The sequence below is a fragment of the Aulostomus chinensis genome, chromosome 7 (assembly GCF_037954235.1).
Source record: "Aulostomus chinensis isolate RoL2024-O1b breed Wild chromosome 7, RoL_Achi_v1.0, whole genome shotgun sequence".
Taxonomy (NCBI): Eukaryota; Metazoa; Chordata; class Actinopteri; order Syngnathiformes; family Aulostomidae; genus Aulostomus; species Aulostomus chinensis.
The window spans coordinates 8798256-8822507 of record NC_141326.1 but is presented as its reverse complement, the minus strand read 5'-3'; the positions used below and the strand labels follow the sequence as shown (position 1 = coordinate 8822507).

At 44.1% G+C, this 24252-nt stretch overlaps 2 long non-coding RNA genes and 1 pseudogene across 3 annotated transcripts; 1 reads left to right on the top strand and 2 right to left on the bottom strand.

The window, feature by feature from the left end:
* Positions 1-3744: 3744 nt before the first annotated feature.
* LOC147258442 (general transcription factor II-I repeat domain-containing protein 2 pseudogene) lies at positions 3745-7648 on the bottom strand (annotated as a pseudogene).
* Positions 7649-10350: 2702 nt separating this feature from the next.
* LOC147258441 (uncharacterized) lies at positions 10351-14128 on the bottom strand. 2 transcript variants are annotated; one of them, XR_015116956.1, is made up of 4 exons: positions 13850-14128; positions 12851-13063; positions 12595-12706; positions 10351-11702 (listed from the first exon to the last, which is right to left on the bottom strand). It is a non-coding gene; the product is annotated as an uncharacterized LOC147258441 (long non-coding RNA). The 2 variants fall into 2 exon arrangements; XR_015116957.1 differs by lacking the exon at positions 12851-13063.
* Positions 14129-15866: 1738 nt separating this feature from the next.
* Positions 15867-23817, top strand: LOC147258440 (uncharacterized). Its single transcript, XR_015116959.1, has 3 exons — positions 15867-15994; positions 21220-21388; positions 23710-23817. It is a non-coding gene; the product is annotated as an uncharacterized LOC147258440 (long non-coding RNA).
* Positions 23818-24252: the final 435 nt, after the last annotated feature.

Genomic DNA, 24252 nt, shown 5'->3' with positions numbered 1-24252 from the left:
TTGAAATTGGTCACCGGCAACCTGAAGTCGCGTCCGGTGTGAACACGGCATAAGATACACCAAACAACCTGTACACAGTTCCACTGAAAAGCCCACTAACCAGCAATTTGCCAAAACTATTATTCCCCCCAACGAGTTTCCCATTTGTAACGTTTATTTTAAAGGTGCCGTAGAGGTTGAACAGGGTATTAATTCTTGTTCTGGGATGTGATATGTAACCTCACAAAAAAAAAAAAATGGTTGGGTCTGTAATGGCTCAGAACCTTCCTAAAAGGCTCTCTGAAACCGCTATGTTCCCATGTTGGGTTTAGAATGTGTCGTTTGTCCCTATTGCGGTCATTTCTGACCTTATCTGGCAACCTCATTATTTATGCAAGTGCATGAGTTGATGGCTATCAGTTGCCGTTGTTTATCTGGCAACCTCATTTAACTAGTACTCGGTGATTGGCTGCCCTCACTGTCACTGAAAAGAAAGTACTCCCACTTTCTCGGCTAACTGTCGCCAGTGTTAAGTGTGACTGCTACTGTCAATTGACAACATTCCATATCATACAACAACATTCATAAGATAAGATACCAAGTGTTGTGCTAACTCAACCAGACCAAGAGATTAATTCAGAAATGTGACAATCAGTCCACCTGAAGAAAGGCTTTCGGCCTGTGAGGCCTAACACCCCCTATTCAAAGCCTGAATTCAAGTGACCACATGTTCTCAGACGAGTCGTGAAGTGAGGTTATCACACTAACTACTGGCCCCCCCTCTGAGAACTCTGGTCACTGACCAGATCCAAGAACCTGTCAAATGCTATTGGCTGAGAGCCAGTATCATCCTACAGGAAGTGACATCATTGGCCTCCACATTCAAAACTTCAGCGCGAAGGAGACTCTTTCTCTCTCAGTGATTTTTGCCTCTCGGTGATCCTCTTCTCTCGGTGGTTGTCTTCCCTTGGGAGGTTTGCAAGTCTTCAAGAAGATCCCACCCTCTGGTTCTCCACCTCGGACCTCGAGTGCAGTGCAGCGACGACAGAGTCTCCAGAAGGACAACTCTCTCCCTCCTGTTCACTCGTCCAGAGAAGCCACTGTTGAGCCACGCAACCCACGTGAACTGGTCCCAGGAGAAAGAAAGCCCATCCCAGCTTCTTCATCCTTCCCACCAGTAACTCCAGCAGACCCTGCAGGCTGCCCCGCCACCGCTCTGCTGCCTTCCGAGTCGAGCCAAACCGCGCTCCGGAACACGGAAACTGAATCCCTTACCGCTCCACTGGGTCAAGTAAGGATTCCCTTTACTAGGCATTTTCTGGGCAGAGAAATAGCTTAGTGTGTGGTATAATGTCTATGAATGCTCTGTTTATGTGACGAAGTCCTGTAATTAGCAGAAATTACATAGCATTATATATTATTTATTGATGTTAGTTATTAATAACCGTGACCTCTCAAGAAGTTGTTACCGGTTATTAATACTGCACAAGTGTGGTAACACACACATTTTTGGGTTCATCTTTGTTCTTTCCTCTCTCTCTCTCCACGGTGCTAACTAGCAGCTAGCTAGCCTCAGCTAACTAGCCTAGCTTTTAGCCCTGCTGCGACGCTAACTGGTTGCTAGGCAACCATACTCCCCCTCCCCTTCTTCATTCACTCACACACACACACACATATTATCACTTGTGTCTTTCGTTAGATAACAGTTGTACCAACGTGTTGCTGATTGATTGATACACTGTGTTAATAAATATATTTTTATTACATGAGAGAAGTAGTAGTGTCTTTTGTGTACGAACTTGTGGTCACGTGTCAAAGCAATAGCCAGTGCTCGGATCTCATCCTTCAATCATCAGACCTGTCCCTAGGTAGTTAATGTTACAGAATATTGACTGTTTAGTAGATAAACTCTGTTCAAGACTGATAACTGTTACAAGTTCGGTCGTATTATAGTTTCCCTGAACTCATCAGGGTGGTGCCCCGTATAATTAATATTTAATATTAATTAGTAATTTGTTTATTAATCGATAATTATATTCATAATTATCAATTTCATTATTTTTGACCAATTCGCTCTTCAGCGCACAACACAAGTAGCCATGGCGCATTCGCAGATCCAGCCGTATATGCAGTGGCGGGGTGGCCGTCGGGACAACCGGGAGTTTTCCCGGTGGCCTGGCCCCTTGGTAGCCAGCTAGCGACAGACAGCGCAGATTAAACAAAGGTCTCAATTCTATCTCAGTCATTCATTCAATCAATCTGCTCAGTCAGTCAGTGCTGCTGCTGCAGGGTCCAGTTTGTGTCACGCTAGCGAGCGATGCGAGCTCGCATAATCGCCCCCTCCCGAAATGTGTCAAAGGGGCGTGTGTGAAAGGGGTGGGTTCAATGTGTGCGAGTGTGTGTGTGTGTGTGGGGGGGGGGGGGGGGGGGGCACTGACTGAATTGTGACGTAACACTTCAGCAAAAATCGCATTGGTCCATTTTCCCGCAGCGATTCAAAAAAGGGGAGATCAGAGGTCAGAGATTCAAACAGAGGTTATGACACTGCCTCACACTTCGTGTTTATTCCCCACAACTGGGGGACGTTGAATAAACACCAAAAACACGAAAATGGTGATTTTCATTCCAGGTGACCTTTAAACATCACCATGTTTGGCGTCACCGTCATTAGACTCTAATGACATTAAATAACAAACCACCACCGCTGAAAATTATGTACTAAGGGCTAATGACATTTATAGTATTTTGTTTGCATTTAGATGGCTAACAATGGAGTTCTAGTACTTACCTTTTCCATGTGCTACTCTGAAGCGCATGCCACTAGTCAGTTCTTCTTCCCAAGTGTCTTTGCGAATTGCCGTGATAGCAATATCTCATGGTCTATTGCGATGTTTGCTTTGCTTTTGCCGCCTACTTGTACTTAACTTTAAGGCAACATTAATGAATTTAATGAATGTTTATTTGTTTGATTTCATGTAAACCCAACATGATTTCATCATGTTCATCTGGGAAACATTAAATTACAGCTTAGATCAGGGGTGTCAAACTCATTTTCACCGAGGGCCACATCAGCATAATGGCTGTCCTCAAAGGGCCAGATGTAACTTATAAATGTAATTGAATGTAATGTAAAATAAATGTAACTACTCCTTAATGTTAAATAACTCCTTATTTATTATAACTTATTCAAGTGACAATTACAGTTGCATATAAAACATATGTTTGCTTGTAGCTCTAACATAAATCCTTTTACATTTTGTCAGCTTATGAAAACCCACATAACTCCATTAATGAGGGCTCAAACTGTCCAAGTGAATAAAGAAAAATAACATAAAACTGAGCTGCAAAGAACATGTATGAGACATGTAGCATTTTACAAAAAAAGGCTGCACACAGCCTTGCATCCAACTGATGGTTTGATGACAACAATTTGTCTGCATACACGCATAAGACCTTCAAACATTAAATAATTACAACAGCAGCTACACATAAATAATATGTAATCAACTAAAAATACCAAAATAAAGGTTGACTCAGTTCAAAACTATATTGGTCAAGTTTTTCAGTTAGTCTTTGATGAGGAGATGCTGCCTGTCCTTGAACAGACCAAGTGGATTCTCTCTCTACTATCGATTAATCATGTTCTGAAAATGATAAACACAAAACAAAATGCAAGCACAATCATTAAATTGCACACAGTTTAACTGTTCTTCTTCTTGGTTAAATTACATTTTATTATATTTTAATTAAGTTAAAAAAAAATGCTTACCTGTGTGTTTTCTGACCAGATGTCTGACACCGTTTTCCCGTTACCAGTGTGTCAATGTCTGGTTTTAGGTCCTGTGCTGGGGCAATGTGTAGAACAGCATGGAGGTTGTCATCCGTGAGGCGTGATCTGTGCTTGTTTTTGTTCAGATTCATTATGGAAAAAAACTGTTCGCACAGATAGGTGCTCCCAAACATGGAAAGAACACGGGCAGCATGAAGTCGAAGCTGTGGCATCAAACCAGGGGGCAGCAGACAGTAAAAGTCCTGGATTGCAGCATCCTGAAACTTTGCTCTCAGGCCACTGTCGCTTTGAAGCTCAATTAGCTCCATCTGAAGGTGTTGGGGTGCAGTGTAGACATCGGTGGTGAAAGGATTGGCAAAGATGTCAAAGCCAGACTGTTGTGCTCTGAAGTCAGAGAAGCGCCGATCAAACTCAGTCTTTAACCAGCTCAGTTTGGTAGCCAACTGAGCACATGAAAAAGTCTCGGGAAATGAGGCTGACATGCTCTGACAAACATGGATGTGGCAAGTGAAAAAGGACAATCTTGTCCACTTTCCTAAGTCCAAATTACGCTGGAAAGCCATGATTGTGTCAGACATCTGCGTGATGACCTGTTTGCGTCCCTGCAGCTTCTGATTCAGCTGGCCGAGATGGTCGGTTATGTCACACAACACAGCGAAGTCACACATCCACTTTGGGTCTGATAGTTCAGGCATGAGTTTTCCTTTACTCTGCATAAAAACAGCAATGTCTTCCCTGAGCTCAAAAAATCGCTTGAGGACTTTGCTCCTACTCAGCCACCGCACTTCTGTATGGTACAGCACATCCGCGTGTTCCGAGCCCATCTCCAGCAAAAACTGCTGGAACTGACGGTGATTCAGGCCACGCGCTCGAATGAAGTTCACTGCCTTCATGACTGTGGTCACAATGTCCTCCATCCCCAGCACCTTCCCACACAAAGCTTCTTGATGGATAATGCAATGATACGTTATCAGAGGCGTGTGACAGTTCATTTTTTGCATTTTCCCCTTCATTAGTCCAACCAAGCCCACTTTTCCTCCACACATTGCCGGTGCACCGTCTGTAGTTAATCCTACCAAGTTTTCCCACTGCAATGCAGTTTTACTTACGGACTTCTCCACCACATCAAAAATGTCCTGTCCCGTCGTGGTCCCATGCATTGCAGCCACATCCAAAAGCTCCTCAGTGATAGAAAGGTCCGACTTTACGCCTCTAATAAAAATTGATAACTGCGCCGTGTCCGTGTTATCTGTGCTTTCATTAACAGCTGATGAAAAAGCTATGTAGCTGCGTGTCTCCTCGGCCAGCTGTGTTGTAAGATTTTCCGCTAGTTCCTTCACTCAGTCGGCGACGGTGTTTCTTGATAAACTGACATTTTTAAAAGTCTGTAACTGGTCGGGACACACCTGCTCACAGACCTTCAGCATGCACTGCTTCAAAAACGCCCACTCTGAAAAAGACTTGGAAGCGTGGGCGATTTCCTCAGCCACAATGAAGCTCGCTTTCACCGCGGCCTCGTTTTTGGTTGTGGATTTCATGAACAAACTCTGCTGCGACCGCAGTTTGCCTTTTAATTCTTGGGCAATTTGTTGCTTTTCTTGAAGGCTAGGTTTAGCGTACTTAGCTCCGTGTTTGGTGTCAAAATGTCGACGCAGATTGTACTCTTTGACAACCGACACCGCCTCGTAACATAAAAGACAAACCGGTTTTTCTCCTCGAAGCACAAACAAGTATTCGCCTTCCCATCTTTCTTGAAACTGTCCTCGTCTGCATCAACTTTTCTCTTTCTGGACATTTTGGTGTTATTATTTATATCTCAATTCCACTCGTTGTCATGGACACGGCCGCGGCTAGCTCCACTCGTTGTCATTCAGATTCAGATTCAGATGACTATTTATCTCAGAGGGGCAATTAATTACACAACTCAGAGCCTGATACAACTATCACAATTATTACAGATTGAAAGTAATAATGGTACACTTCAGAAATTTAACAATAGCACATATACATTTGTTGTGTATGTACGCTAAACTTGAGCAGTCCGTTGACCCAATGGAGGCAAGTGAGAGTGAGGCGTCGCAGCAGGGCCATGCCACTAAGCCCGGGCGGGGCAGGCTGCAGCCAACAGGCGCTGCCACCCCAAGGGAGGTGGAGAGGGCAGAGGCGGGGGTCAGGAACACACGGGGGAGGGGGGGGATAGTATGTGCCATTTGCGTCACCAAGGCAGAAGGAGTTCTCCTGGAGGATAAACAGTGGGGCAGATGACCTTCAGTAGCCGATAAGGAAGCTGTGTTTGGGTTTGGGCAGAGGAGCACACATTCCAATCTGTCTTCTCTTTCAGTCCAATCCAAATTGTAAGTTAAAAATTTTTTTCTGGTCTTCAACATCCCTCTCCTCTTCGCAAAGCGGCCAACTGCTCCGAGATGGTTTCCATCCTGCATTTCATTTCAAAAGTCTGTTGTTTCAGTTCAAGAGTCTGTTGTTGCCCCGCTTTGCCAGCCTCAATAATTGCGTTGTAAATGACGGTCAGTTGTGGAGATCCAGATCTGGTGGCAGCCGTCGTCTTGCCAATTTTGCGATATGTGAGGGCACCTCCAAGTCCGAGGAGGAGAAGCCCCACAACCATGAACCCAAATAAGTAGAGGTCCTCGATGTCCTCCACGGAGAGAGGTGTCAAGCACGCGGTACGCCATCTCCCCCAGGAATCGAGAACGTAGCCCGCAGGGTCGGTTCCATGCGGACAGGCAGGTTCCTCCGATCCTGATTTCCTTGTCGAAAATATGGTGTCAATAGCGATGAGAGACCAGCTGATGAATTCCATGATTAGTTTTTAGGTAGAGAGCTCACAGCTGCATTGGATAGGAGTTGAGACAAAGAATGATAGTCAGACAGAAAAGAAAAGGAGGAGAGAGGAGGAGTGCGACTGCTCTCGCCGAGTCCCAACCCAGAACCCAGTCATGGACACGGCCGCGGCTAGCGTAGTCGAAAGGCATTGTGGGAAATGTAGTTTTTGCGGTCAAAGCACGCTCTTAATTTATTTTTTGGTATTTATTTTTAGACACTCAAAACTTTTAAGCTCTCACAGGCCACATAAAATGACATGGCGGGCCACATCTGGCCCGCGGACCTTGAGTTTGACACGTGGCTTAGATAAAACATGTTACGCTTGAGTTAATGTAGCAGCCCACCAGTTTGCTTATTTTGAGCGAACTGTGACCTGCACAGAAGTCCAATATCTGCACACCACTTGGGTTCAGGTCGGGCCTGCTGTTTCTCCAAATCACGCCCCTCCAGGTCACGCTGTCATTGCCCACGTGAGCGATTAAGTCCCTCAGTAAGACAGTGGAGTACCCAGTCAGGGTGCCATCCAGCCCTTCCCAAGAACTCCACTGTTCAGCGCATAAGCACAGACAAAAGTCAGGACGCATTCCTCAACCCGAAGGCGCAGGGAAGCAACAAGTTCATCTAACAGGGTAGACCCCAATGTATAGGCAGAGAGTCTGGGAGCTATCAAAAGGCCAACCCTGGGAGAGAGTCCAACCCTTCGCAAGGACTTGGATTCTGGACCCGGAGCTATGTATCAAAGGTGAGGCTGACTATATCTAGACGGTAATGCTCAACCTCTTCCACCAGCTCTGGCTCCTCCCTTGCCAGAGAGGTGACATCAGACAGCCAAAGCCCCCCCCCCCCCCCCGCCCCCCACGGCCTACTGCCCAAGCCACAAAGCACCAGACCCATCCGGGTTCCTCCTGCAGGTGGTAGGTCCACGGGAGGACAAATCCATGTATCCCTTTTAGGCTGGGCCAGGTCAGGCCCCATGAGCTAAGGCCTGACCACCAGGTGCTTGCCAACAGGCCCCTACCCTGGGCCTGGCTCCATAGTGTCTTTGTCAGACTTTGTGAACTGACATACTCTGTTGTGGCCAGGGAGTGACAGACATTGACCCAGAGCGCTCTGTACAACTTGGGTGATTCATCTTGCAATGTACAAATGAATACTCTTGATGTACTGTACTCATTGGTCTCCTGTCTGTTTGTGGTTCCCAGCTGCAACCATCAATGAATACGCCAGGCTAAGGTTGAGTGAGGTCCTGTGGTATCCCAACAGTACTCAGATTCCTTCCTGTGTTTTCCATGAAGGGTCTGTTGAACCATTCTTTGTCTGGCCCTTCGCCTAGGACCAGTCTGCCTTGGGTGACCCTACAAGACAGTGTAGCTCCTAGGGTCATTAGGGCACTCAAACTCCTCCACCATGATAAGGTGATTGTTCCAGGAGGAGCACATGATATTTGATTGTTCAATTCCTATTTGTTTTGATGTTATGGAACATATCTGATTATTCACCTGTTTCATGATTTCTAATGTATGTAGAACATTCAGATTGCCATGTCTGAATCTTTTCTGCGTCACTCTAAAGGGAATTTTTAATGTCTTGTGTTATTTACTGTCCTCAATTGTTGTAGTCCCACTTTTTTTTGAGCCTGTCTTTATATTAACTCTTGAGAAACTGTCCAGTAAGTATTAATTTTATGCAGAGTAAACACAGTGATCGGGCGGTATATGTAAGGAAATTGCTATGAAATCAACATATCTGTGAACACGACTCCCCCTGGAGCCTTTCTATGATCAATTATTGATGCACTGAAGAAAACCAAGAAAGTTAAGATTAGCCTCTCTGCATTTAATATATATATATATATATATATATATATATATATATATATATATATATATATATATATATATGTGTGTGTGTGTGTGTGTGTCCATATGAATGTCAATGAGGAAAGCAAAGGACTTGAGGAAGGGAGTGAGAGATCAAAAGGCAAACAGCCTTGGAGAGTTGTTGGGATGTGAGGTTAAAGTGGTGCCATGCTGACAGAGCATGTTGTGAGTGTATTTGCATACGTCCAAACAAAATCATACTCTGCCATCAATCATTACCTTTGCTTCTGATAAGCTGCAGTGATCTAAGGAAAGAAGGAAGCTAATTTAAGATCTTTATATAAATTGATGAGAGCAAGCTTGCACCCAACAGAAATAATTAAAAGACACTGATGACTTCACCAGGTATAAAATATATACAGCAGCAATGTATGTGTTTCTTTTAGATCTGAGCTTTCTGTTCGACAGTGGTTCTCAAGCTTTTACAATTGTGCCCTCCTGATATAACAAAATATTTTCAGGCCCAGCCCTCAGCTGGTCCACACAGCTTTACATAATTATTATATCAATTTATCATTTACATCGGTAATACAGACATACAATAATAATGAAAAGATACAATTACTTGGCTAATGATCCCTTCCTACTGTGTCATAATTGAGTACCAGTAGCAGCAGCAGTAATTATTTTTGACTTGTATTTATTTTTTAATAAAAACTTATTTAAACACAGAACAGTAAGATAAATATAAACCATTTCATTTTAATCTACCTTTAGGTGTAGTCAAGTCAGCATTGACCTGACTTGATTTTAGAATAGGTTTCTGAGTTTATGAGGTGCCTATAAATGCCCCATGAAGTCACATGTTTGGGTTATGGCACTTTGCATTTTTGAAGAGGTGCGATCTAGTGAAGTCCAGTCAATTTTATTTGTACAGTGCCAAATCACAACAAACTTTATCTCATGACACTTTACAAGTAGAGTAGGTCTAATACCTCACTCTTTAAATTAATTTTCACACAACATTTCTTTATGAGCAAGTGCATCTTGCAACAGTAGCAACAAAAACCTTTTTGGTAGGCAGGAATATTGACCAAACACAGGCTAAATGGGTACGGCCATCTACTTCGACAGGTTTGGGAAAAGAGATCAGGAAAGCAGGGGCAGAGACAAAGACAGACAATGAAAAAAAGACAGAAAAATGAGACTGACATAGATAAAAAGAGAGAAAGGAGGGAGAGAGAATGACAGCCAGACAGGGATATGAACAGGCCGGAAGGAGAAAGACAAGCTGAGACAAAGACAGAAACGGGGGTAAACAACAAACAATAACAACAATTAACTAACAATAACAACTACAGGTTACTCAAGCATTCAAGCAATTAATTTCTGCATAATTAGATAAGTTAAGTTTTAGTAAATACAATACAACCACAATGCTGATGGAACCCTAATGAATTACCTACCGTAATCGATGAAGACCAAACCGGTTTCATTGTAGGGCGCCAAACACAAGTTAGCATTAGAAGGACTATCCATATAATCAACACTATCAGATAAAAACAGTGCAATCCTTTTAAGTCTGGATGCAGAAAACATCTTTGATAGCATCAATTGCAATTTCTTATATTTAGGACTACAATTATTTGGTTTTAACAAAGACTCAATTTATTGTATTAAAACTATTTATCAAAACCCGCAGCCAGACTAAAATTTAATTGCAGCCTAACAGATTAATGCTAGAAAAAGGTACCCAACTCAGATGTTGCTTATCCCCACTCGTTTTTGCTCTATATATTGATCCGTTAGCACAGGCACTCAGACAGCATGAGAAAATAGGAAAAGGAATTAATATCAAAGGACAAGAACATAAGTTTATTTACAGATGACATTTTTATATATCTGGACAGCCCTAACACAAACTTTACTCAATTGATGCACCTTATAAATGAATTTGGTGATCACTCAGGACATTGAGTAAATGTAGATAAGGCGCAGGTTCTTGTTTGGTTTGTAGGGGGATTGAATCGGGGTCTCCTGCATGGAAGTCAGTAGTCCTTCCCCTAGGCTTAGGGAGGCTCAGAAACTTAGTTGCAGAGACAGAGCCGAGTGAAGGTAGAATCCTTTTACTTGCAATAATAAAGGTAAGAAAACAAAGACATTCTAAGATGGGTACGAAAATTACTGTTGTTGAAATAAAACAAGGACCTGAGATTCTTATTAATGTGCATGGTAGACAAATCAAGACTGAAGCAAGAACACAGAGGATCAGGCAGCTTAGATAAGGAGGTGAACTCTGCTGAGGTGGTTCTAATGATTGAAATGAAAACAAGGACATGTGACCAAAACGTTAACTGAGAACCCCACATGGCCAAAACAGATTACAAGTACATAGAGAGGGGGCTCCTGTCATAATTTTTGAACACCTCCAGACATTTCTACTGGGACGATCAGGATTGCTCCAGTGGAATGCTTTAATCATGGCTGGGTTCTATATCTTTGTGCTATAACAGATGTATAGATCTTGTAGTCCACATTAAGAACTGATATTGGTCTGAAGTTGTTTGAGTATTCTGTAGCTTTACTTTATTTGGGGATTAACAAAATTATTGCCTCTTTCCAGGACAGGGGTAATTGGCCCTCGAGGGTCCAGTTAAAAGAGGCTGTAAGGATAGGTATCAGTTCCTCTTTGAAAGTTCTGTAATGCTCTGATTGGAAGCCATCGTCCTCCAGGAGTTTTGTTAGCTCTAAGCTTGGATATGGCTTTAGATATTTCATCAGATGTTGTAGGAGCACTGGTAAGTCAAGTGAGTTGAGAAACTGACTTTTGGCCTCCTCACTAGATTAGAATGGCTCTGAGTTTTTTTGTAGGAGTTTTTGAATATTTTCACTATTTCTGCCACCTCATATTGCAATTGGCCTTATTGAGGGAGGACCCGGAGAAAACCCATGCAGGCACAGGGAGAACATGCAAACTCCACACAGAAAGATCCCATGCCCAAGCCGGGGCTTGAATCTGGAACCTTCTTGCTGTGAGGTGACAGTGATAAACACTGCACCACCATGCTGTCCTGAAGAGATCCATCCATCCATTGTCTTTCGCTTATTCTTTTTAAGGGCTGGAGCTACGGGCGAGAGGCGGGGTACACCCTGGACAGGTGGACAGGTTGCCAGTCCATCGCAGGGCCAACACATTGTCCATCCATCGTCATCTTCCACTTATTCCTTACTAGTAAGGGTCGCGGGGGGGCTGGAGCCTATCCCAGCATCTACGGGTGAGAGGCGGAGTACACTGTGGAATCCAGTACACCCTGGACAGGTCACCTGTCCATCGCAGGGCCAACATACAGAGACGAACAACCATTCACACTCACATTCATACCTACGGTCAATTTAGAGAATAATCAGCCTAGTCCCCAAATTGCATGTCTTTGGACGGTGGGAGGAAGGCGGAGTACCCGGAGAGAACCCACGCAGGCACGGGGAGAACATGCAAACTCCACACAGAAAGATCCCGCGCCCGAGCCCGGACTCGAACCCGGAACCTTCTTGCTATGAGGCCACAGTACTAACCACTGCACCACCGTGCAGCCCAGGGCCAACACAGAGACAAAAAAACATTCACACTCACATTCATACCTACGGTCAATTTAAAGTATCCAATTAGCACAACTGTGCAAAAGCCTTGTGTTGTATTAGGTTTTCATTGGCACAATGACACAGGTGCAACTTTTAACAATTTTTATCACAGGTCTATTGTACAGAATTGCATAAAACTGTAAATGTGTTGAAACTGTGCATAGTAAATGTATATCCATGCTTTTGTGTCAATACCTGGGACACCCACATCAGGTGGTCTTTTAGTATGTGGAAAGAAACATACATTGAAGAAAAATGTTTCTGGCTTTGGTTTATTCACAAAGTCGATAATTACTATATCACCAATAGTTTGTCAACACCCTAACAATAGCAAAACAGTAATTAGTCTGGAGTCGCTGTATCAGCTCAACTTTGTGGTTTACTGTATCGAATTGAGACACCAATGTATACACACAATGGATTCAAGTCATGTATTCATATTTTTAAAAATACCAACACACATTAATATGCGTTCCATGGGGACATAGGTACAAATAACCGTACTCCAAGTTTTCCATTTACCTTGATCTTCTATTCTCTTGGACTTCCACTTCCTCCTCAGATTCTAATGCAGAAGATGGACACACTGTTGAGTTGTACTTCGTTTCTAGTCTTTTCGCCTCATCAAAGGTAGCTGGCAGAAAAAAGAGGGAAAATAACACTTTTTTAAAAATAATTAAACAACATTGATGCATTTTGTTAGTAAATGTGTTATATGTCATGAGCATAATTTAAATTAAACATTTGAATGTACATGTGTGTTGCACTTTTATCTTACCACATGTAACAAGGAGGCAGACCTCTTCTACAAAGTCCATTTGCCATTTGGTTGGATTCTGTCTCTTTGTGCCTTTGCCAATTTAATGTTTTTGGGGGGCCACGAAAGTGTCTTCTTTTCCGTTTCATACCAACTTGCCACAACCACTGCTGTGCCACCATTTGGAACTGCACTACCAACCACACTTCACCATCCTCACCATTCACCTGGGGACTTCAATAACACAAATTACGAAGCTTGCTGCCCTTTGTCATGATCTACATTGCATTATGAATAAGTGGAATTGCAATGGCACAGACTCCATCTTCATACAGTAGACATTTGTGCTTGACATAGCAAAGTTCACCAATTCCTAAATCCTCATGCAGCCTGCTGACCCATCCATCCATTGTCATCTTCCGCTTATTCCTAAACATTAAGGGTCGCGGGGGGGGGGGGGGGGGGGGCTGGAGCCTATCCCAGTGTCAACGGGCGAGAGGCGGGGTACAGCCTGGACAGGTCACCAGTCCATCGCAGGGCCAACATAGAGAGACGAACAACCATTCACACTCACAGTCATACCTACGGTCAATTTAGAGTATTCAATCAGCCTAGTCCCCGATTGCATGTCTTTGGACAGTGGGAGGAAGCTGGAGTACCCAGAAAGAACCCATGCAGGCATGGGGAGAACATGCAAACTCCACACAGAAAGATCCCGTGCCCGAGCCGGGACTCAAACCCGGACCACCCGTATGAAGAGATCATTAAAATAATTTGCTATATCAGATGGTTTGGTCAGAAACATGCTCTTCAAAGTCTCATTCAGTCGTGAAGCTGGTCTCGCTTAACAATAAACTTCCTCATAGGGGCATGCTTATCAACAATATTCATGTAACTTTCTATAAAAAATATTTAAGGCGGCCTCAGTCTCCTCAGCAGCAAACACGTCAGTCTTATCAGTATCACCAACATACGTTCAGGAATGAATTTCTTGAACATCCTTTAATGTACAATACTGACCTTGTCAGGGATTTGAGGATTGAGGATGATGGAGACCCAATTGCAGACAGTGAGGGCGGTGCACAAAAGAGGTTTATTCAGGGACGAGGAAACTTGAGATGGGGGAACTTGAGACCTGACGACTGTAGACGGGGAATGAGGGCGTGAAGCCGGAGACGTGGCATGAGGCTGGAGACGTGGCGTGAGGTAGGAGGCTTGACGTGAGGCAGGAGGCTTGACTTGACATTGAGGGGACACCAGGGCACGACGACAATGACAGCAAATGACAGCGACAGCGACAACAACAATGACCCAATAAAGTAACTGAGGAAACACACAGGTTAAATACAAGAGGGGAAACAAGACACAGGTGGTGCAATCACCCAGGTGAGACACATGAGGTAATCACAGGAGGGAAGACAGGAAGACAGGACATGACTACAAAATAAAACAGGAAGCACGAGACAGGGATCGTGACAGACGTTGCATTTAGGAATTTTAGTTTTTCTGGTAATTGCGATAATATTATGGTCACTGAAACCCACAGATCAAGAAACTGGTTTAGTGCAGCACCGAAGAATATTTGTTTAAATAAGGCCGATGCAAGTGGCAGAAGTATGGCCAACACTGTTAGTAAAGACTTTGGTTGGTTGAGAGATCATCTGAGACAGATTACAAGCATTGATTAATGATACCATCTTTTGTTTCATTGGACATTGATTCACAATCCAATTTATGTTCATAACCCCAAGTAAAAAAAAAAAAAAAAAAACACCATTCATTGCAGTAACCTCCATGTTGTTTTAACTGCTACATTGGATTTATTTTTGCGCAAGAACACAAACAACAAGTTAAATCAATCCACAAAGAAAGCTCAGTATAAACTCCAGGGTTGATGCCAGAGTCAATGGGTAATGGATGTTGAAGCAATATTAGTTCCAAAGCATCGTGCACAGGGCAGAAATAAAGGATGGGATTTTTACCTGCACAATGATCCAATCCACAATTAACATAAACTGTCAAGAAGAATAGCAGGATGGTCCTAAAATAGGACAAACCACCAAAAAACAACAACAACAAAAAAAACCCAAAAAGTATCATACTGTATCAACACAATTGCAGTAATGATTAACTTGTCTTCCTGAAACATTTTATAAAACAATAAGGATTTTTTTTTACAAAATCTGCATTGTACAAATAAACGGCGGGTGGAACCAAAGATATCAAATTTGGACTCATTAGACCAAAACAGAGATTTCCATTGGTCTAATGTCCATTACTTGTGTTTCTTGGCTCATATTTTTCTCTTCTGCTTGTTGCTTTTCCTTACTAGTGGTTTCTTAGCAGCTATTCAAACATAAAGGCCTGATTCGCGCAGTCTCCTCTGAATAGTTTACTTCGTCGATTGGTTCTTGCCATAATATTAATTTTAACCCTTTGTGTGAGCTTCCTCTCTTGGGTGTTTTTCTGTTTTTACTATGTTGCCTGTTTGAGTTTGACTCCTGGTCACTTTCGGTTTTTGTCTCCATTAATTTTTTCTCCTCTTATTTATGAATTTACCCTTGCGGTGGTTTTTTATATTTATCCAGTGATATCCTTTATAGTGATTTTTTTGTTGTTTCCTGCCTCAAAAAACATTGTTATCCCTTTGAACTCTGCATCTGGTCCAGACCTCTCCTTGCTAGAAGCATGACAGAATACTCTGGCTACAATGGACCCAGCAGAGTCTGAGAGCCTGAAAAGAGCCATCAGCAGCCAAGCAGCAATGGCGAATCAACCCGAGTCCTTTGCTGCTCCAAGTCATTGAGCATCTCCAACAGCTAACTACTGTCACACCGTGTTGAGGTTGTTTTGTCCTGGGTTTGTTTTGTCCTGTTATTTCCTGTTTTATTTTGATAAATAACTCTCCTCTTGTTTCAGGTCACTTGCCCTTCCTCATTTGTCTCAAGTCTGATTGTCCTAAGTGTTTCCAGCTGTGCCCTATTTCCCACCATGTGGTTAAATCGTCTGTGTTCCCCTTGTCTTGTGCCAGGAATACCAGAGAAGAAGATCATCACAACGTCACGGTGGACTCTACGGGAGGAAGAGCACCCGAGGGCTGATTGGGCTAGCTGGTGGCTCAAGGCCGTCCACTTCTGTACTATTGTGGATCCCACTTCTGCGGGGGTAGGGCAGTGTTAGTATTGTTAGTGGTAGGTTGTTAGTAGTGGGTTTTAGTTATAGGTATTAGCTAGTGAGGGAGTTTGTTAGGGTAAGTAGTTTTTGGGGCACCGACCGGCTCCCCCGTTTCCTTTCTCTTACTTTCTTTTGTTTGTTGGTAGGGCCAGAAGAGCGTAGGAGATATAGGGACATGACTAAGCAAAGGAGTATAAGTGGAGGTAGGAAAGGAGGGGGGTGGGTATGTGGAGAGCCTGGTTCAGAATAGGGCTGAGGGAAGCACAGGTGGAAGGGAGCTGAGGAGCGATAGACGGGTAGGACGGGGACAGGGAGAGCACAAGAGGAAGAAGACAAAGTGAGAGCGAATCATTGGAGGATACGCAAAGTGAGGATGAGGGGAGAGGAGGTAGGGAGGATGAGTGCTTGAATGTAGTGGTGAGGTTTGTTGAGGCGGGTGTTGTGAGCAAGAAGAATCCGTTCGGATTGACTGGGGCACTGAATGGTTGGCTAGGGGAGATTAAATTTGCACAGGTTCTGGGGGATGGGAACTTACTGGTGGGTTGCATGAACCTGGGGCAGGTGGAGAAAGCAGTACAAGGAGGGCATGGAAGGAAGATAGTGGGGTGCACAGTGGAGAGGGTCGTGCAGGTGGGGGTGAAGAGGACAGCAGGAGGGAGGTGTAGAGGGGTGATGACAGGGGTTCCAATGGAGGTGGGGGAGGAGGAGATAAAGGAGAGGATAGACACTAAGGGAGGTCAAAGGGTGGTGAAGGTGACAAGGATCAAAGCTGGACTGGCCATCTGGCATACCGGGCAATGCCCGGTGGGCCGATGCCCATCTTTGGGCCGGCCCATAACTGTCAATTTTTTTTTTTTAAAGTGTATAGTTTTTAATCGAGCGTAACGGTATCGGAGACGCGAAACGCGGCCAATTGGTTGATTTTCTTGAAGGAAATTGGGCTAGTCCAATGAAATCTCTCAGCTCTCGTTGGGGATATTGTAGGCTTATATCCAAATGCTCAACCTAGGAAATAATTATACATTACTAATTTTATTCAGTCAGACTTAAAACATACATATAATAGCAGCTTATAGGGTTTGTGCACAACCTTGTTCTACCTTGTGTGTGTGTGTGTGTGTGTGTGTGTACTGCCTTTATAGCCTTTGTTGTCAAATCATACTTTGAGTAGATTTGGTGTCCAACTTCCAGTGTTATTTAAGCTTGCCATAAAGTTATAGTTTGAGTTTGCAGGTGTTGCAGCTTACAGTTTTTATTATCACATAATATTAGTGGAATATTGATTTGCTGAAAATGGATGATTAATCATTGGTAAACAGAGAGGAAACACTAGTGACACTAACATCCCTGCCTCTCTCTTTCTCTGTGTTTAGTCAAGCCATGCTGTTGAAATGGAAGTGGAGGAGTCAGATCAGACAGTTGTAGACTATTTTAGTCGCCCTTCTTCCACACAGAGGAATGATTTTTTTAAGTTTCATCCTCAACAAGATTCCATAACCCTGTCGTCCAGAGGCTCTTCGTTAGAACGGACGGCATGACATGGAAATGGCTGACTTATTGTGGTCAACGTCATGCTTTGTTTTGTTTTGTTTGCCTTGCTTTTAGCAAGCCCAATGATCAAAGTGTCTTCATTAGAGGCATGACAGACTGGAGGCATGTGCACCAAAGAGTAGAGGAGCATGAGAGAGGCATGGCACGTAGACAGTGTGCTGAGGCATATTTTTTAAACTGCTCCTGAGCAAGCATTGGCCACCTCCTTGAGGGAAGACAGCTGACAGGACACCGTGAGCAGGTTAAGAAGAGACGTCAGGTGTTGGAACGTGTAGTGGAAGAAGAAGGTCTCTGTGAGTAGTGAAAGAGTATCACTCTTTTAACATGGTTACTCTCTTCCATGTAGAATACTGCACTTTATTTTTAATTTTTGAAACTTCAAAATGTGCGCATACATCCTCCGGTATGGCGTGTGCTTACACATATCGTGTAAATAACCATGGTGGGCTGCCAGGGATCAAAAATGCCAGGGCCATTTTTTGGTCCGAGTCCAGCCCTGAATAAAGGGCACAAGCACCACAAATAAGGACAGACATATAGACAGCTAAAAACAGATAAATTGCATAGTGTTTGAAGACATTTACTGATCCAATAAAAAGATATAAACAATTACATAGTGTAAAAAGGAGTCAGTGATAGCAGCAGAAGTTATTTGTTGGTATAAATATGCAGGTGGCATGGTAGTGCAAAAAGTCCTTCATCCTGTGGGGATGTCTGACGGGGGGGGGGGGATTCTAGTGCAAAAGACAGTTCCTCCTGGGGGGGGGGGGTTATAGTGCAAGAAACAGTCTTTCGTTCCATGGGGGTTGTGACGGGGGGGGGGTTAATGCAAAAAGACAGTCCTTCATTCTGTGGGCGGTGTGATGGGGGGGTTAGCTTCCTGACAGCCCGGTGGATGTAGCTGAGGGTAGGGAGGGGAGAGAGTTCAGCAGCCTAACAGCCTGGTGGATAAAGCTGTTGGTGAGTCTGGAGGTGTGAGAATGGAGGCTCCTATACCTCCTCCCAGAGGGCAAGAGGCTGAACAGGTTGTGTGCGGGGTGGCTTGAATCGTTCGCGATTGTGATTGCTTTGCGGGTGAGGCGGGTGGTGTATATGTTTTGCAGGGAGGGGAGTGGGGCACCAATGATCCTTCCAGCCGTGTTCACTATGCGTTGCAGGGCTTTCCTGTTGTAGTCAGTGCAGCTCCCGCCCCATACAGTGATGCAACTGGAAAGGATGCTTTCAATGGTGCCTCGGTAGAATGTGCTCATGATGGGTGGCGGAGCAATTGCCCGTTTGAGTTTGCGCAGAAAGTAGAGGTGCCGCTGGGCTTTCTTCACCAGTGATGTGGTGTTGGTTGTCCAGGAGAGGACCTCACTGATGTGCACCCCCAGGAATTTGGTGCTGCTCACTCTCTCCACAGCAGCACCATCAATGGTCGGGGGGGGGGGGTGTTGGGTGTGGCCTCTCCAGAAGTCGACAACAATCTCCTTGGTCTTGCTGACGCTCAGCAGGAGATTGTTGTTTTTGCACCACATGGTCAGAAGATTGACCTTCCTGTAGTGAGTCTCGTCGCCCTTGGTGATGAGACCCACAGGAAAATGGCAGAGACACATTTCAACTTGTCTTACCCGAGGAGCTCCGGACTGGTGTTCTGCAGAGTCTTCACAACGCTATGGGACACCTAGGCATCGAAAGTACTTTGGACTTAGTGCGTACCAGATTTTTCTGACCAAAGATGGCGGCTGATGTAGAGAGAAAAGCAAAGACCTGTAATCGGTGCATCCGCAGGAAAGCGCAGGTAGAAAGAGCAGCACAGCTAGTGAACATAAAGTCCACCAGGCCAGTAGAACTTGTCTGTATGGTCTTCTTGTCTGTAGAGCCTGACAGAAGAAATACAAAGGACATTTTGGTGATCACGGATCATTTTACAAAGTATGCCACCGCCATCCCGACACCAAATCAGAAGGCTCAGACAGTTGCCAGGTGCCTTTGGGACAACTTCATTGTCCGTTATGGAATCCCAGAGTGGTTACATAGCGACCAAGGACCTGACTTTGAGTCGCGGATAATCAAAGAACTGTTACTGAGTTTGTCGGGAACACTTGAAAACAAAGACAAATCACAGTGGCGAAACTTCGTAAAACCTCTGGTACACACGTACAACTGCACGAAGAGTGATGTAACGGGGTTCAGCCCATATGAACTCACGTTTGGTCGTCAACCGAGACTACCTGTTGATCTTGCATTTGGGCTACCCTTGAAGAATGGTGAATACAAGTCCCACTCACAGTACGTTCAAAGACTCAAGTCTCATCTGAAAGAGAATTATAAGATAGCCACAGAAAATGCAGCAAAGATGGCAGCGAAGAACAAGGCAAGATTCAATAGACATGTCACTGCTTCCAGATTAGAGGCTGGTGACAGGTGTGGCAGGATGAGAGGTCCCATCCTAGCAGTGAGACTGGTTGGTGATGCCTGACTTGGCTTGTAACATCATTAGCCAACCAGTGTGTGGCGCTGCTCTATAAATAGGGGCAGGATCTACCTGGTCAATCTCTTGCTCTTGGGGTCCGGGGTCCTCCCACTTCCTGGTCACCTCGCTTCCGCCTCTGATCGCCTCACGTCTGCCTTCTAGCCACCATCTGTGCTGGTATGTAGCAGTAGCTCCCGATAGCTCATGTTGCATGCTGATCATGCATGTTTTTCATATTCACGTGTTTAATTGTAGGTGTCTGGCTTTTGGGACACGGTCCCTTAATCGCCGCTAGTGGGAAATCCCCCCCCCCCCCCCCATCTGACGTGCAGAGGCTGTTTGCCACAGCATACTAGCTGTGAAGCCCTGTGCTCTGCATGCGTGCGATCTATATCTGATTGGTATGTAACTCCCATGCATTGCCTGTTTCTCTGCTTCACCGTTAAGTTGCTTGTTTATATTAGATCATTAATATTAACATGTGTTTAGTTAGGCACAGCTGGTGAGCCGTGACACTAAGGAAGAACTAGCTGCTGCTTTGCTACCGGGCGCTGTTTTGCCAGACTATCCTGCTTTGCTAGACGCTCCTGCTTTGCTCTGGCCGCTGTTTGCTACAGACTACCCTGCTTTGCTTCTGGCTGTTTTGCTGCAGACTATCCTGCTTTGTTACAGGCTCCTGCTCTGCTATTAGCCCGCCCTGCTACTAGCCTGTTCTGCGACCTACTGGCCATCTACACATTTTTGCTTGTTTATTTGTTTTGTGTTTACTGGAGTGCTCTACTTCTGTGTTAACGAATTGGAATCCACTGTGTGTTGAACTGGAGATTGTTTCAGTAATTCACCTTGTTTAACCAGAGTCTGCCAGATCTTGATGTCCACCGTGTGGCGCCACTGAACTGTACTTCATGGTGTTCTGAAGGTTTGGATCTGCATTGTTTCCCATTCCTCCGCCTGAGCTTCTGGGTGCAGCAAGCTGCGGGACGGCTATGTTTTAGCTCCCTGGTCTAGCAATGGAGAAATGAACTCCAGTTTCTGTTTAACTTTCTGGTTAATTATTTTGGGTTGTATGATTTTTCCTTGCTAATTTGTGTTTAACAGTTAAATCTTGTTTCTTGAATTTAGTTGATTTGTAAATTGTGGTTTGAGTTTGGTTCTGTTTTTGTTTAGTTTTGGAGTTAAATTATAATTATTCCTTGTCATTTCGTTTCAGGTACTGGAAGCTCACGGTCCTGGTGTCCTGGTGTCGTTTCTTCCTCTTTTGTGTGCTGTGCATCCCCTGTTTTGCTTTCATAGTGTGTGTGTGTGTGTTTTAAATATATCACGATTGATCAGGGTGTCTTCGTCATTGGGATCCCTCACCTCCCTCGTCACCTCCACTGGTAAGCTCCAGACCTGTTTAGATTTATTCTTCTTGTTGTCTTTTTAATCTGCTGGCCTGTTTTACAATAAAATTAATGTTTTTGTAATGGAACCACGTCTCCTGCCAATTATCAAATGAACCTGTGAGTGCCTTTTGGTTGGTACGTTAACTATTTCCTTGGGCGAAATTCCTAAGGTGGCGTTGTCCGGCTTTGGTCACTATTATATTTTAACAAGTGTACCCCCCCACTCGTGTGTGACGCCACACAGGGTTTTGGAGAGAGCTGTGTGCCTACGTGGCAAACAAGTGGGAGACGGATGTGTATGTGGTGCTTAAGCAAGCTGGGGATCTTCCAGTCTACACCGTCAGAACAGAGAACAAGGAAGGCCCTCTGCGGACCCCGCACAGAGACCTCCTCCTTCCCTGTGGTTCTCTTCCACTGAGTGTTGCAAAGCCAGATTTGCCAAAGCCACACAGGTCACAGACACAGAAATCTGTTGAACAGTGGGAGGATGAAAGCATTGAGTGTGATCCTGAGGATGTTTTCCCACAATGGTTCAGAGAGCAGCCTAACCAAGAAATTACAAGATTCACAACTGTCTATGAGATTCCTCGGTCAAGAATTCATCCTGAGCCCCCTTCTCCAAAGGACAAGGGGAGTAGGCTGTCCAAATAATACTTACCTGTCAATGCTTCAGTTGGTGACAATCATTTACCTGACAACCTGATGTGGTGATGTGAGAAGCGCAGAAGTGGGAAACCTACCTGATGTTCCACCCACTGCTATTCCTCGCACTGTACCTGAAAGAGAAACCAAGACTACAGAACCATTGAGAGAATACTTACCTACTAAGGTCCCTGGATACGCTGGAGATGATCCAGCTGAAAAGGATATCCCTGTTGAAAGTGAGATTGATAACCGTTCAGGAGCCACTGATGATAGTACAAGTACTGTACGGCATTCAACGAGAGAAAGCGAGAGGCCTGAACGACTGCAGTACACACACCTTGGTAGCCCGCTGGTGTCCATTGTCCAGTCCCTATTCCAAGGCCTGAGCACGGCTCTTACTGAAGTCTTATTGGTCGTGGTATTGGGTCTGTTCGACGCTCCTGCCTGTTAAAAGGAAGGTTTTCATCACCACTGTTGTAGGATGTGCTTGCTCATGGAGAATTGTTGGGTGAAAATTCATTGAAGGAGTGTGGTACTAGACCTGTTCTACCTGTAAAGTGTCATGAGAAAACTTTTGTTGTGATTTGGCGCTATATAAATGAAATTGACTTGACTTACTGGAAGCTGAACAGACTTATCTGAACTCACCCTTCAAACCTGTAATAAGGCAGCAGTTCCCATGCACAGGGGCGGTAACAAACTGCAATGTTCGGGTAAAAAAAATCTGCATTTAAAATAGTTTGTATTAAAAATATTTGTTTGGTTAAAAACAGTAAATTCATGATGAGAACAGACATGCCCTGTGATCCTGCTGGCCCAGATTCACTTCCGCCTAAGTCTCTGGAAGAGAGAGCAAGCACTCTGAAGACACGACCCTCATATCAGGACGGTAAATGCAAGAAAGTAGATTAAACTCTGAAAACTGGTAAAAAAAAAAAAACTCGGGAAGATACCTACAGTGGAATCCCCCCGGACGACTGGACCTGCAGGAATGCAGCTGGAGGACTCGCTCGGAAGGAGAATCGCATCGGGATGCAGCCATCCTGTCATGCTAAAGGCTAAATGCTAAACCGCTAATTCAACATAACTGCTAATTTCACGAACTACCCGCTAGCACGGATGGTAATGACGAAATGCTAGTTCCAGTACGAGGTAGCATTGCTAGGCTAACACACACACATGCACACTGATGCATTAAGCACTGATAGAATATTTTAAAGGTCCCTATGAGACAGATTATTTGCACTTTTGTTGGGTTTTTGTATTGAGTTGTGGTGTGCTGTGCGTGTGTCTGGTGCTTTATTTGTGCATTTTAAGCACATTAAGTCATGTTTACCCACTGTGAACATTGCAAAAACAAGGTTTTATATTTTGATTATTTGTGTTAATTAATATGTTAAATGCTATGTTATGTTAAATGGTATGTGAAGAACATAACAATTATAATACTGTTAGGGAAAAAATGATTTTTTTGATATTATAACATGATACTTTGAGTTAATTATTTTTTGCGATTAAGCAATTGTGATGTTATATTGCAATAGTTCAGTTTAAGCAAATATTCTCTATAGATACATACTCAACATAAACTTTAAGTGATTTATGTTCAATAATTCATGCTTTCAGATCTGAGAAAATGAAAGTATGTGTTCTGATCCTACTTATCGTAGGTCAGGTTTCTTGAGAGACCCTTGGACTTGGACTGGACCTGTCTGGATGTGGGAGCCACAGTGATGTTGATGGCGAGCCGGAGCCTAGAGGATCATTAGATCAACGACTGCGGAATTTAATTCTTTTTTTTTTTCACTTTTACATATATTCACACACAGTAGGGTAGCACGACATATCTCTACCTGAAAGGTGCACATCCAGTAAAGTGAACTGCACAAGCAATAAAAATAGACTCAAGCAGCTGAAAAAGAAAATTTTTATTTTAGTTTGGTTTGTTATTTTCCATACTTACCTGGGTAAGGTTGTTTTGTATATTCCTGTGTTCATATTGTCTTTCCACTGTAATAAAAAGGGAAGCATCCTGTTTCTTAAAAGCCATACAGTTTCTGTGTCTTTCCTGGTGTTGTTGTCGTAAGAGAATTAAATGTACCTGCGGGAGAGGCAGATGATCAGGTCCACGATCATGGCCCTTGGTGGTGGCTGAGGGTCGACTGGCTCACCCCGGAACGGTCTGCCATCTCCCACTGGAAGGAGCCAGTGGC